Source organism: Hyla sarda, chromosome 2 (genome assembly GCF_029499605.1).
Source record: "Hyla sarda isolate aHylSar1 chromosome 2, aHylSar1.hap1, whole genome shotgun sequence".
In the NCBI taxonomy this organism is placed as follows: Eukaryota; Metazoa; Chordata; class Amphibia; order Anura; family Hylidae; genus Hyla; species Hyla sarda.
In genome coordinates this window covers 308079708-308092855 of record NC_079190.1, presented here as the reverse complement: position 1 = coordinate 308092855, position 13148 = coordinate 308079708, and the positions used below count along the sequence as shown (strand labels likewise).

At 41.3% G+C, this 13148-nt stretch overlaps 1 protein-coding gene across 6 annotated transcripts in view; it reads right to left on the bottom strand.

Annotated features, from left to right (window-relative positions):
• The window catches only part of LOC130356321 (bridge-like lipid transfer protein family member 3A), a 191677-nt gene that overhangs the window by 62173 nt on the left and 116356 nt on the right, over positions 1-13148 (bottom strand). The window lies entirely within an intron of this gene.

Genomic DNA, 13148 nt, shown 5'->3' with positions numbered 1-13148 from the left:
TTCCGCAAGACGTAGAGGATGCCCCTTTGTTATTGATACAGTCCTGGGTATAAATAGATCATGGGAGAGATCTCCGTACTGTCCCCTGATATATTTATACATAGTTACTAGGTCTCCCCTAAGCCTTCTTTTTTCTAAACTAAATAACCCTTTCTGGGTACTGTAGTCCTCCCATTCCCTGTATTACCCTGGTTGCCCGTCTTTGAACCCTCTCCAGCTCCACTATATCTTTCTTGTACACTGGTGCCCAGTACTGTACACAGTATTCTGTGTGTGATCTGAGTAGTGATTTGTTTGTACAGCGTTAGAATTATTTCCTTGTCGTCGGCATCTATGCCCCTATTGATGCACCCCATGATTTTATTAGCCTTGGCAGCAGCTGCCCGACACTGGTCACTACAGCTAAATTTACTGTTAACTAAGACTCCTAAGTCTTTTTCCACGTCAGTCGTCCCAAGTGTTCTCCCATTTAATACAGAATCCCACCCGGATTTTTCTAGGTGTCCTTCTACCTGCACATTAGTTACTCTGTCAGGTCTGTTGGTTAATATTAAGTCTAGTAAGGCATCCCCTCTGGCCGGGCCCTGCACCATTTGGGACAGATAATGGTCTTTAGCTATAGTCAGAAATCTGTTTCCTTTATGAGATTCACAGGTCTCAGTCTCCCAGTTTATATCAGGATAGTTAAAATCCCCCATTATTATCACCTCATTCTGATTTGCTGCCTTGTTTATTTGCCTCAGTAATTGATCTTCTGGCTCTTTCATTATGTTTGGTGGCTAATAGCAAACCCCATAATTTTCATTTTTATCTCCATATATTTCTACCCATAATGACTCCACATTATTGTTTCCCTATCATATATCCTCTTGCAGTGCGGCCTTCAGACTGGATTTTACATAAAGACAAACTCTTTCCCCCCCCCTTTCCGTTTTATCTGATCCTTCCTGAATAGACTATATGTTGACCGCCCAGTCACAGCTATCGTCCAACCAAGTTTTTTGTTATACCCACTATGTCATAATTTTCTTCAGACATCAACCACTCCAGTTCCTCTGTTTTATTGGCTTCCGGCATTAGTCAACATGCAATACAATGGTGTATGTTTTTTTTTTCCTATGAAGCCTTCCCTCCGCTCCACCCCCAGGTACATTAATAAGTCCCCCCTCTCTATCTTTCTAATGACCAAAAAGACACCACAAGAAAGCATAAAAAAATCACCTTAAGGACTCTCAAAATATGAGAAACAAGATCACAGGTATATCCAACCAGTTATGATAACTGCACAGTGCTATCTATTGGTAAAGTGCTATTAATACAACATGTACAATACATGCTGTTGCATTTCCTGCATTTCCTAATACGCACACAGCAAAGACAATACAAAGGAGTGGCTTAGAAACAACTTTGAATGTCTTTGAGTGGCCCAGCAAGAGCAATGACTTGAACCTAATCGAACATTTCATGAGATACGTGAAAATAACTTCCACTGAAAATCCAGGTATGCATCATCCCTAAAAAGGATCCTTGGGTGGAGTACCCCTTTAAGCCACACAATGCCTTTAAGGGTGTCTGAGCCCCTTTGTCAGATGTACTGGTGTGATACAAAGATATAAACACTGTCTATATATACATGTGAAACTGGCGCCATTGAGAGTAGACCCCGGCCTAATACATATGCAGGTATCAGGCCACAGCACAAAGGCGGAAGAGCAGTGATTTATTGGTTCCCCACATGCAATGTTTCGGGTCAGTGTCAGTCTTAATCAAGCAAAGGCTGACACGTAGCCGAAACATTGCATGTGGGGAACCAATAAATCATTGCACTTAATATGAATCTAATGAATCTTCCATCTTTGTGCTGTGGCCAGCTACCTGGATATGTGTTGACGCTGGAGTGGCCCTCCGGTCGACCACAAGCACAGTGAACTGGTCCTGTGCTGTTCTCTCTTATTGTGTGAATCCCCGCCCTAATACATGTACTAACGGCAAACTATCTATAAAAACACTAAATAAGCTCCGCAATATGATTGATGAATATACATGAATAATAAATAATAAATAGGAAAGAAATAGAATAGACAACCGCAACGGGGTCCATCACCCACATGGACAGATGTTATCTAGCCTACATCATTATATGGCAAGTGAAAAGAAAAGGATATGTATATACAGTTGAAACAAGAAGTTTACATACATTATATAAAAAGACACATATGCATGTTTTTCTCACTATCTCACATATACTCAAAATAAACCTTACCCGTTTTGGTTTAATTAAGATTACCAAAATGATTACCATATATGTAGCGTATATTTGCCAAATGCCAGAATAATGCAAGAGAGAATTTTTAAGGCATTTTTATTACTTTCTGCAAAGTTAAAAGTTTACATACACTAGGATTACTATGTCTTTAAACAATTTGGGACAGCCCATATGATGAAATGTCCTTGGAAACTTCTGAAGTTTATTGGCAACATGAGTTAATTAGAGACACACCTGTGGATGTATTTTAATGCACACTAGAAACCCACTGCTTCTGTGTATAACATCAATTTTAAATAGGACTGAGATCAGGGCTTTGTGATGGCCACTCCAAAACATTGACTTTGTTATCCTTAAGCCACTTTGTAACCAGTTCAAGGGACAATAACCTAGCGAATGATGTCCATTGCTTCGTTAAGACCTAGTGTATTATTTTATATATCAGGGCTGATTATATATCAGGGCAGATGACACCAAGCTTTTGCAGATGACACCAAGCTTTGTAGCACGGTACAGTCTATAGAGGAGGTGTATAGGTTACAAGATGACTTGGATAGACTAAGTGTCTGGGCATCCACTTTGCAAATGAGGTTCAATGTGGATAAATGTAAAGTTATGCATCTGGGTACTAATAACATGCATGCATCGTATGTCTTAGGAGGGATTAAACTGGCAGAGTCACTGGTAGAGAAGGATCTGGGTGTACTTGTAGATCACAGACTACAGAATAGCATGCAATGTCCGGCTGCTGCTTCCAAGGCCGGCAGGATATTGTCATGCATAAAAAGGGACATGGACTCGAGGGACAGGGACATAATACTCCCCTTTATAAAGCATTGGTACGGCCTCATCTGGAATATGCTGTTCAGTTTTGGGCACCAGTCCATAAAAGGGAGACTGTGGAGCTGGAAAGGGTGCAGAGACGCGCGACAAAACTAATATGGGGGCATGGAACATCTTAGCTATGAGGAGCGATTAAAGGAGTTACAATTGTTTAGTCTTGAGAAGAGACGTTTAAGGGGGGAAACTGTTCCAGGTTAAACCCCCCCAAAGGACGAGGGGGCACTCCCTCCGTCTGGAGAAGAAAAGGTTTAGTCTCAAGGGGCGACACGCCTTCTTTACCATAAGAACTGTGAACTTATGGAACAGTCTACCTCAGGAACTGGTCACAGCAGGAAAATTTTACAGCTTTAAAACAGGGTAAGATACATTCCTGGAACAAAATAACATTAATGCTTATGAAGAAATATAAAATCCCATCCCTTCCCCAATATCGCGCCACACCCCTACCATTCAATTGCCTGGTTGAACTTTATGGACGTAAGTTTTTTTTCAACCGTACTAACTATGTAAGTACGTAACATTGTAGTCTCTCAAATCTATTGTGAATTTCACTGTAAATACGTTCAATTGCTGTCAGGGTGAACACTGAAAAGTTGCTGTTACGAGCAAGGCTTGGTAAACTGCTGCATAGTCCGGCCAATGTATTGTAGTTCACAGGAACATGCATACAGATAAATCACATATGACGTAGAGCAATCAATCTGACTGATGGAGAATGATTGCTTTGTGACATTGCTGCTAAAGGTAGTTGTACCAGTACCATTGATAATATTTTGACGTCATTTGCAAGAATAACTTCCGCATCTAAATACCCCTGGAGTGAGGTGGGATGTGATACGTGGTTTTGCCATCTCCTTCAGACGACTGGAAGCCCATATATTTGTCAAGGTTCTAATACTCCTTAACGTAATATGCGGTTTTAGAGGAATCTGTCCAATCAAAATTGGATCTTGTGTCAAGATTATCCAATATTTAAGTAAACTTCAAACGGCATTGTGTGAAGCAGAATAAGTGGTGAGGAAGTTATGTTTGAAAGGTTTTGGATCTCTTATTCCTCACATTTTGTATGGGAGTGGTAGTACTCGATCTCCCCATTGGGAATCTTAGTGGGTATCTTTCTCAGCCAACTTTTCAGAGATGGTCTTGCTCTGGAGCTTGTAATCACTCACCCTTGCACAATTCCTGCAGAGCCAGTGAAATTGTCCATATGGGAGGTTCAATTTCCATTTCTTAAAATGGCATCTATCAAACGATAGCAGACTGATACAGTCAACCTTGTTAATGTATATTTTTGTGATGAATATTATCATTGTTGCTCAATTCCAAATCAAGGTACTCCCTACCTTTTTTACAGCATTTGCCACTCAATGTCATATTAAATGTCTTCTGATTGAGATATTCTGTGAATTCTGGAAGTCACTTTCAGATCCTTCCCAAATAAATAAAAGATCATCATTATATTGTTTATAGAGCTTGAAGTTCTTGATCCATTTATGATGATTATAGATGTACTTATCTTTATATGCACCCATATAGAGATTTGCAAATGCAGGGGCAAATTGTGCGCCCATGGCAGTTCCATGGACTTGTACATATACATGGTGCCCGAAGGAGAAAAAGTTATGTTTTAAAATAAATTCAATAGAATCACAAATGAAATAGTTCTGAGTGCTGGGCATCAGTGAATTCCAGGACGTCTCTTATGGCATCAAGACCTCTATCATGCAGGATATTAGAATACAATGCAGACACATCCAGAGTCACCCATCAATAGCTTGGTTGCCAATTGAAGTTACTAAAGGGGTACTGCGGTGGAATTATATTTTTTTTTTAAAACAGATTTGCAAATAACTTCAATAAAAAAATCTTTACCCTTCCAGTACTTTTTAACAGCTGTATGCTTCAGAGGAAATTCTTTTCTTTTTTGTCCTGTCCACAGTGCTCTCTGCTGACACATCTGACAATGTCAGGAACTGTACAGAGCAGCATAGGTTTGCAATGGGGATTTTCTCCTGCTCTGGACATTTCCTGATATGGGCATCAGGTGTAAGCAGAGAGCACAGAGGACAAGACATAAAAAATACAAAAAGAAAAGAATTTCCTCTGTAGCATACAGCTGCTAAAAAAAGTACTGGAAGAGTAAAGATTTATTAATAGAAGTCATTCACGAATCTGTTTAACTTTCTGGCACAAGTTGATTTAAAAAAATTAAAAAAGTTTTCCACGGGAGTACACCTTTAAGTATTGTAATAAGGTAGGGAGTACTCCAGTGGAGAACAATTTTTTTCAAATCAACTGTTGCCAGAAAGTTAAATAGATTTGTAAATTACTTCTATATAAAAACCTTAATCCTTCCAGTACTCAGCTGCAGGAAGTTGTTGTCACGATTCGGCTGGCTGGAGGTGGATCCTCTGTGCCAGAGAGGGATTGGCGTGGACCATGTCGATGGACCGGTTCTAAGTTGCTACTGGTATTCACCAGTGCCCGCCGCAAAGCGGGATGGTCTTGTAGCGGCGGTAGCAACCAGGTCGTATCCACCGGCAACGGCTCAACCTCTCTGACTGCTGAGATAAGCGCGGTACAAGGGAGTAGACAAGAGCGAGGTCGGACGTAGCAGAAGGTCAGGGCAGGCAGCAAGGATCGTAGTCAGGGGCAATGGCAGGAGGTCTGGAACACAGGCTAGGAACACACAAGGAAACGCTTTCACTGGCACAATGGCAACAAGATCCGGCGAGGGAGTGCAGGGGAAGTGAGGTATAAGTAGGGAGTGCACAGGTGAAGATACTGATTAGGCCTGCTGCGCCAATCAGTGGCACAGTGGCCCTTTAAATCTCAGAGACCCGGGCCGCGCGCGCCGGGACACCACAGACGGGGAGCGGGTCAGGTACGGGAGCCGAGATGCGCATCGCGAGCGGGCGCGTCCCGCATCGCGAATCGCATCCCGGCTGGGAGCAATATCGCAGCGCACCCGGTCAGCAGGTCTGACCGGGGCGCTGTGAAGAAGAGAACGCTGCGAGCGCTCCGGGGAGGAGCGGGGACCCGGAGCGCTCGGCGTAACAGTTGTGTAGTCTTTTTCAGTCTGACCACAGTGCTCTCTGCTGACACCTCAATCTGTCCAGAGCATGAAAGGTTTGCTATGGGGATTTTATTCTACTCTGAACAGTTCCTGACCTGGACAGAGGTGTCAACAGAGAGCACTGTGGTCAGACTGAAAAGAACTTCCTGTGGACCATACAGCAGCTGGTAAGTACTTGAAGAATTAAGATTATTAAATAGAAGTAATTTACAAATCTGTATAACTTTCTGGCACCAGTTGATAAAAAAAAATAAAAAGTTGTTTCCCACTGGAGTATTCATTTAAAGGTGGAATATAATATTGTAGTGGAATATAATTTATCCCCTATCCGAAAAACAGGGGATAAGTTATAGATCACAGGGGGTCTGATGGCTGGGACCCACCGCAATCTCCTGTATAAGGCCGCAGAAGTCCGCAGGAAGGGGGATATTCCATCCCCGCATGACGAGGTGGCCGGCACTCCCCTCCATGCATCCCATAGAGATACATGGAGGGAGCGTGTCTGCTGCGGCTTCCTGCTGGGAACGGCATGGTGCTCCCTGTGGACTGCTGCGGGCCCCGAACCATCAAGTTCAACCAGGTAATTGAAGGGAAGGGTGTAAGGGGATAAGGGGAAGGGATGTTGTTTTATAATTCTGCATAAGCATTAATGTTATTTTGTTCCAGGAATGTATCTAACCCTGTTTTAAAGCTATTAATTGTTCCTGCTGTGACCAGTTCCTGAGGTAGACTGTTCCATAAATTCACAGTTCTTATGGTAAAGAAGGCATGTCGCCCCTTTAGACTAAACCTTTTCTACTCCAGACGGAGGGAGTGCCCCTCGTCCTTTGGGGGGGGGGGGGGGGGGTTTAACCTGGAACAGTTTTTCTCCATATTTTTTGTATGGGCCATTTATATACTTATATACGTTTATCATATCCCCCCTTAAACGTCTCTTCTCAAGACTAAACAATTGTAACTCCTTTAATCGCTCCTCGTAGCTAAAATGTTCCATGCCCCATATTAGTTTAGTCGCACGTCTCTGCACCCTTTCCAGCTACTCAGTATCCCTTTTATGGACTGGTGCCCAAAACTGAATAGCATATTCCAGGTGAGGCCGTACCAATGCTTTTTAAAGGGGGAGTATTATGTCCCTGTCCCTCGAGTCCATGCCTCTTGTTGGTTCCAGCGGTCGGACCCAACGCCGTGCCCCCTTTCCCAATCTATAACTTATCCTTTGGAAAGGGGATAAGCTATATTCCACTACAGAGTAGATATATTAAAAAAAATAAAATAAACCAGTGTACAGATAACACAGAAAAAAAACCTGCTTAGAGATTAAAGTCCCACATATACAGGGTGGGCCATTTATATGGATGCACCTTAATAAAATGGGAATGGTTGGTGATATTAACTTCTTGTTTGTGGCACATTAGTATATGTGAGGGGGGAAACTTTTCAAGATGGGTGGTGACCATGGCGGCCATTTTGAATCCAACTTTTGTTTTTTCAATAGGAAGAGGGTCATGTGACACATCAAACTTATTGGGAATTTAACAAGAAAAACAATGATGTGCTTGGTTTTAACGTAACTTTATTGTTTCATGAGTTATTTACAAGTTTCTGACCATTTATAAAATGTGTTCAATGTTCCTGCGGTGTTGCTATCAGTGTGTGAAGAGTGGGAGAAGAGGGTTGCATTCACAATCCAACACAATGGGCAGAACATTGAACACATTTTATAAGTGGTCAGAAACTTGTAAATAACTCATGAAATAAAAAAGTTACGTTAAAACCAAGAACATCATTGTTTTTCTTGTGAAATTCCCAATAAGTTTGATGTTTCACATGACCCTCTTCCTATTGAAAAAACAAAAATGGCCGCCATGGTCACCACCCATCTTGAAAAGTGTCCCCCCCTCACGTATACTAATGTGCCACAAACAGGAAGTTGATATCACCAACCATTCCCATTTTATTGAGGTGTATCCATATAAATCCCATTAGCCCCAATAACTTAAATAATAACGTTAGACCCAATAACTCAAAAAATCCCATTAGCCCCAATAACTTAAATAGTACAATTAGCCCTTATAACTCAAATAATAACATTGACCCCAATAACTCTGAAAATCCCATTAGTGAGACTATATGTGTAAAACTTAATGGAAATGTAAAGTGTATGTTCACAAATGCCAGAAGCCTAGCAAATAAAATGGGGGCGCTTGAGGCCTTGATACTGGAGGAACATATTGATATAGTTGGGGTCACTGAGACATGGCTGGACTCCTCGCATGACTGGGCTGTTAATCTGCAGGGGTTTACATTGTTTCGCAAGGATAGAATGAACAGAAAAGGTGGAGGAGTCTGTCTGTATGTAAGAAGTGGTATGAAAGTCAGTGTGAACGATGTCATAGTGTGTGATGATTCTGAGGAGGTGGAATCACTGTGGGTAGAATTACAAAAGGAGGGAAATACTGAAAAAATTATATTTGGTGTAATCTACAGACCCCCTAATATCACTAAAGAGATAGAAGGTCGGCTGTATAAACAAATAGAGAGGGCCGCCCGGGCAAGTACAGTGGTAATAATGGGATATATCCAGATATAGATTGGGGCCGGGGTTGGCTAAAACTACAAAGGGGAGAAAATTCCTAAATTTATTGCAGGATAATTTTATGGACCAGTTTGTGGAGGACCCAACAAGAAGTGATGCCTTGTTGGATCTGATCATTTCCAACAACGCAGAGCTGGTTGGTAATGTAACTGTGAGGGAAAACCTTGGTAATAGCGACCACAATATAGTTACTTTTGACTTAAAATGTAGAAAACAAAGACAGAAGGGGAAAGCAAAAACATATAACTTTAAAAAGGCAAACTTCCCTGGGCTGAGGGCTGCACTACAGGACATAGACTGGGGGGGAGGTGTTCTCAAATACTGATACAGAAGGTAAATGGGACATCTTTAAATCAACTCTAAATAACTATACAGCTAAATATAAACCAAAGGGGAACAAATATAAACGATTAAAACTAAATCCTACATGGCTGACAAATGAGGTTAAAAGAGCAATAAACAACAAAAAAAATAGCCTACAAAAAATACAAATCTGATGGGTCAGCTATAACATTTAAACAGTACAAGGAGCTTAATAAAATCTGTAAAAATGTAATAAAAACAGCAAAAATTCAAAATGAGAGACAGGTGGCCAAAGAAAGCAAAACTAATCCTAAATATTTTTTTAGATATATAAATACAAAAAAACCAAGGACAGAGCATGTAGGACCCCTTAATAATGATAATGGGGAGGTTGTCACGGGCGATCAAGAGAAGGCGGAGCTACTGAATGGGTTCTTTAGTTCTGTATATACTATGGAGGAAGTAGCTGACATCGGCCAGGTCAGTGCTGGTAACACATCATATAATGTATTGAACTGGCTTAATGTAGAGATGGTACAAGGTAAGTTAAGTAAAGTAAATGTAAGCAAATCTCCAGGGCCGGATGGACTACACCCAAGAGTTCTTAGAGAGGTAAGTTCAGTAATATCTGTACCCCTGTTCATGATATTTAGAGATTCTCTGGTGTCTGGTATTGTGCCAAGGGACTAGCGCAAGGCTAATGTGGTACCAATCTTCAAGAAGGGCTCTAGGTCTTCGCCAGGCAATTATAGACCGGTAAGTCTAACGTGCATTGTGGATAAATTGTTTGAAGGACTTATAAGGGATTACATACAGGAATACATAGGGGATAATAGTATTATAAGTGATAGCCAGCATGGGTTTACTAAGGATAGAAGTTGTCAAACCAATCTAATTTGCTTTTATGAAGAGGTGAGTAGAAGCCTTGACAGAGGAATGGCTGAGGATATAGTGTTTCTGGATTTTGCCAAAGCGTTTGATACTGTCCCTCACAGACGTCTGACAGGTAAGTTAAGGTCCTTGGGCTTGGAAACTTTAGTTTGTAACTGGATTGAACACTGGCTCATGGATCGTACCCAGAGAGTGGTGGTCAATGATTCGTACTCTGATTGGTCCCCGGTTATTAGTGATGTACCCCAAGGTTCAGTACTGAGCCCGCTGCTGTTTAATTTATTTATCAATGATATAGAGGATGGTATTAACAGCTCTGTTTCTATCTTTGCAGATGACACCAAGCTTTGTAGCACGGTACAGTCTATAGAGGATGTGCATAAGTTACAAGATGACTTGGATAGACTAAGTGTCTGGGCATCCACTTGGCAAATGAGGTTCAATGTGGATAAATGTAAAGTTATGCATCTGGGTACTAATAACCTGCATGCGTCGTATGTCTTAGGGGGGATTAAACTGGCAGAGTCACTGGTAGAGAAGGATCTGGGTGTACTTGTAGATCACAGACTACAGAATAGCATGCAATGTCAGGCTGCTGCTTCCAAAGCCGGCAGGATATTGTCATGTATCAAAAGAGGCATGGACTCAAGGGACAGGGACATAATACTCCCCTTTTATAAAGCATTGGTACGGCCTCACCTGGAATATGCTGTTCAGTTTTGGTCGCCTGTTCATAAAAGGGACACTGCGGAGTTGGAAAGGGTGCAGAGACGCGCGACTAAACTAATATGGGGCATGGACCATCTTAGCTATGAGGAGCGATTAAAGGAGTTACAATTGTTTAGTCTTGAGAAGAGACGTTTAAGGGGGGATATGATAAACGTATATAAGTATATAAATGGCCCATACAAAAAATATGGAGAAAAACTGTTCCAGGTTAAACCCCCCCAAAGGACGAGGGGGCACTCCCTCCGTCTGGAGAAGAAAAGGTTTAGTCTAAAGGGGCGACACGCCTTCTTTACCGTGAGGACTGTGAATTTATGGAACGGTCTACCTCAGGAACTGGTCACAGCAGGAACAATTAGCTTTAAAACAGGGTTAGATACATTCCTGGAACAAAATAACATTAATGCTTATGCAGAATTATAAAACTACATCCCTTTCCCTTATCCCCTTACACCCTTCCCTTCAATTCCCTGGTTGGACTTGATGGACGTATGTCTTTTTTCAACCATACTAACTATGTAAATGGCCCACCCTGTGTATGTGTATATATATATGTATACACACATACAGATATCCCTCAACATACAATGGTAATTCTTTCCAAATGACCCATCGTTTGTCGAATCCATCGTATGTTGAGGGATTCGTGCAATGTAAAAAGTGCATTTAATATTCACCTGTCCCCGCCGCTCCGGACCGCGTCCTCACTGCTCCCGATGCTGTCCCAGGGGCTCCCGATGCTGTCCCGCTGCTCCGGCCTCTTCTTCGCGATCCTCCGGCTTCTTCCGCATCTTCTCCGGTGTCCGAGCCTCGCTTTCTGGTGACGTTATTACCTTGCTGCGTCGGCACGGCGTGCGCAGAGACATAATAATGACACCGGAAAGCGAGGCCCAGACCCCGGAGAAGATGCAGAAGACGCCGGAGGATCGCGAAGTGGACCCGGAGCAGCGGGGATAGGTAAGTGAACCTGTCTGGGATGCTTAAACTGCTATCAGAAAGCAGCTTAAGCATTTTGCGCTGTCGGATAGCAGTTAATGCGATGGCCCCGACATAAAAAAGCATCGTATGTCGATGCTGACATCGACATGCGATGGCCTCTGACAGGCCATCGTATGTCGATTTGATCATATGTCGGGGCCATCGCATGTCGGGGGGGTTACTGTATATATATATATATATATATATATATATATATATATATATATATATATATATATATATCCTCTATAGCTACAAAGCAATAGAATATTTGCTAAGCTAAACGAGTTCCAATTACTGCTTAGTGTGTAGAATGTTGTTGTGGCGTTTAACCTGCAAACAAAACAGTCCTGTTGGGAGTAACAGTATATACATGATGTTGAGAACTATGTTCCGTCTGTATCCTTTTTGGCAGTATAAGTCTCTGTGGCGCTAAGTAGTGATGGGGGGATAGTTTCTGTCAAACCGGAAGTGAAATGACAGGTGCCACGCCCCTTTTCTAGCAGAGCCTCAATAGGCAACACCCCTTTGTGCCATCATGCCATCCCCCTTTTCCTGCACAGCTTTGCCCCCCTTTCTCCCACAGTCACTGACGTAATCTCCAAAATGGCCGTGAATGTTTATAGTAATATATAAAGTTGTCCTGACATGTCTGCGTAGCAGAATGTCTTGCAATAAAAATCAGACAGCAATGTATCATTTACTAAAGCTTTATTAATAGAAGTAATCATATATTCAAACACATTTCAAAGAACTGTTTAAGAGTTGTGAGAAATGAGTGAGAAGACAGTAATGCTCAAATACAGCCCAGCTGTTGTAGCACAGGGCTTCATAGCTGCACAATAATTCCTCACGTTATTAATTTTAGTATATATATTTCACCAGAGTCATGAGACTGTTTCTAAGACAGTATGGCTCTTTGTATACACACCGGTTCTTAATTGTAGTCATGTAATAACTGTTTATACTTTCTGAGAGTGATAGCATGTTATATAAATGTATAGCCACATGTGAATATACACATTTTATATCAGGTTTTCATCAGCTGCACAGAATGTTATATAAATAATTATATCACATTATATAGTAACAGAGGCTTTTTATGCTATATTCAAACATGTATATATAATCTGATAAGTCATCCTTACAGCTAATAGTTTGCTTATACATTATGATTCGAAATCAATGAATAGAGATGCCTCTATGTAAGGGATCTTGAATTATTTTAGTGTAGGATCTAAAAAAGATCATTTATAGTATCACACATTGCATAATATTAATACCCCCTTCTAATATAGCGTTCCATGACCCATAATATTAATACCAAGGTCCAACATTATGTCCCTTCAACCAAAATATAACATTTTCAACCTTACAAACTGTTACTATGTGTTTTTTATATACTTTTTAATACATATATCAAACACATTTCATACAAAAGATTTTCTTTTGTACATTTGTAAAGTTAA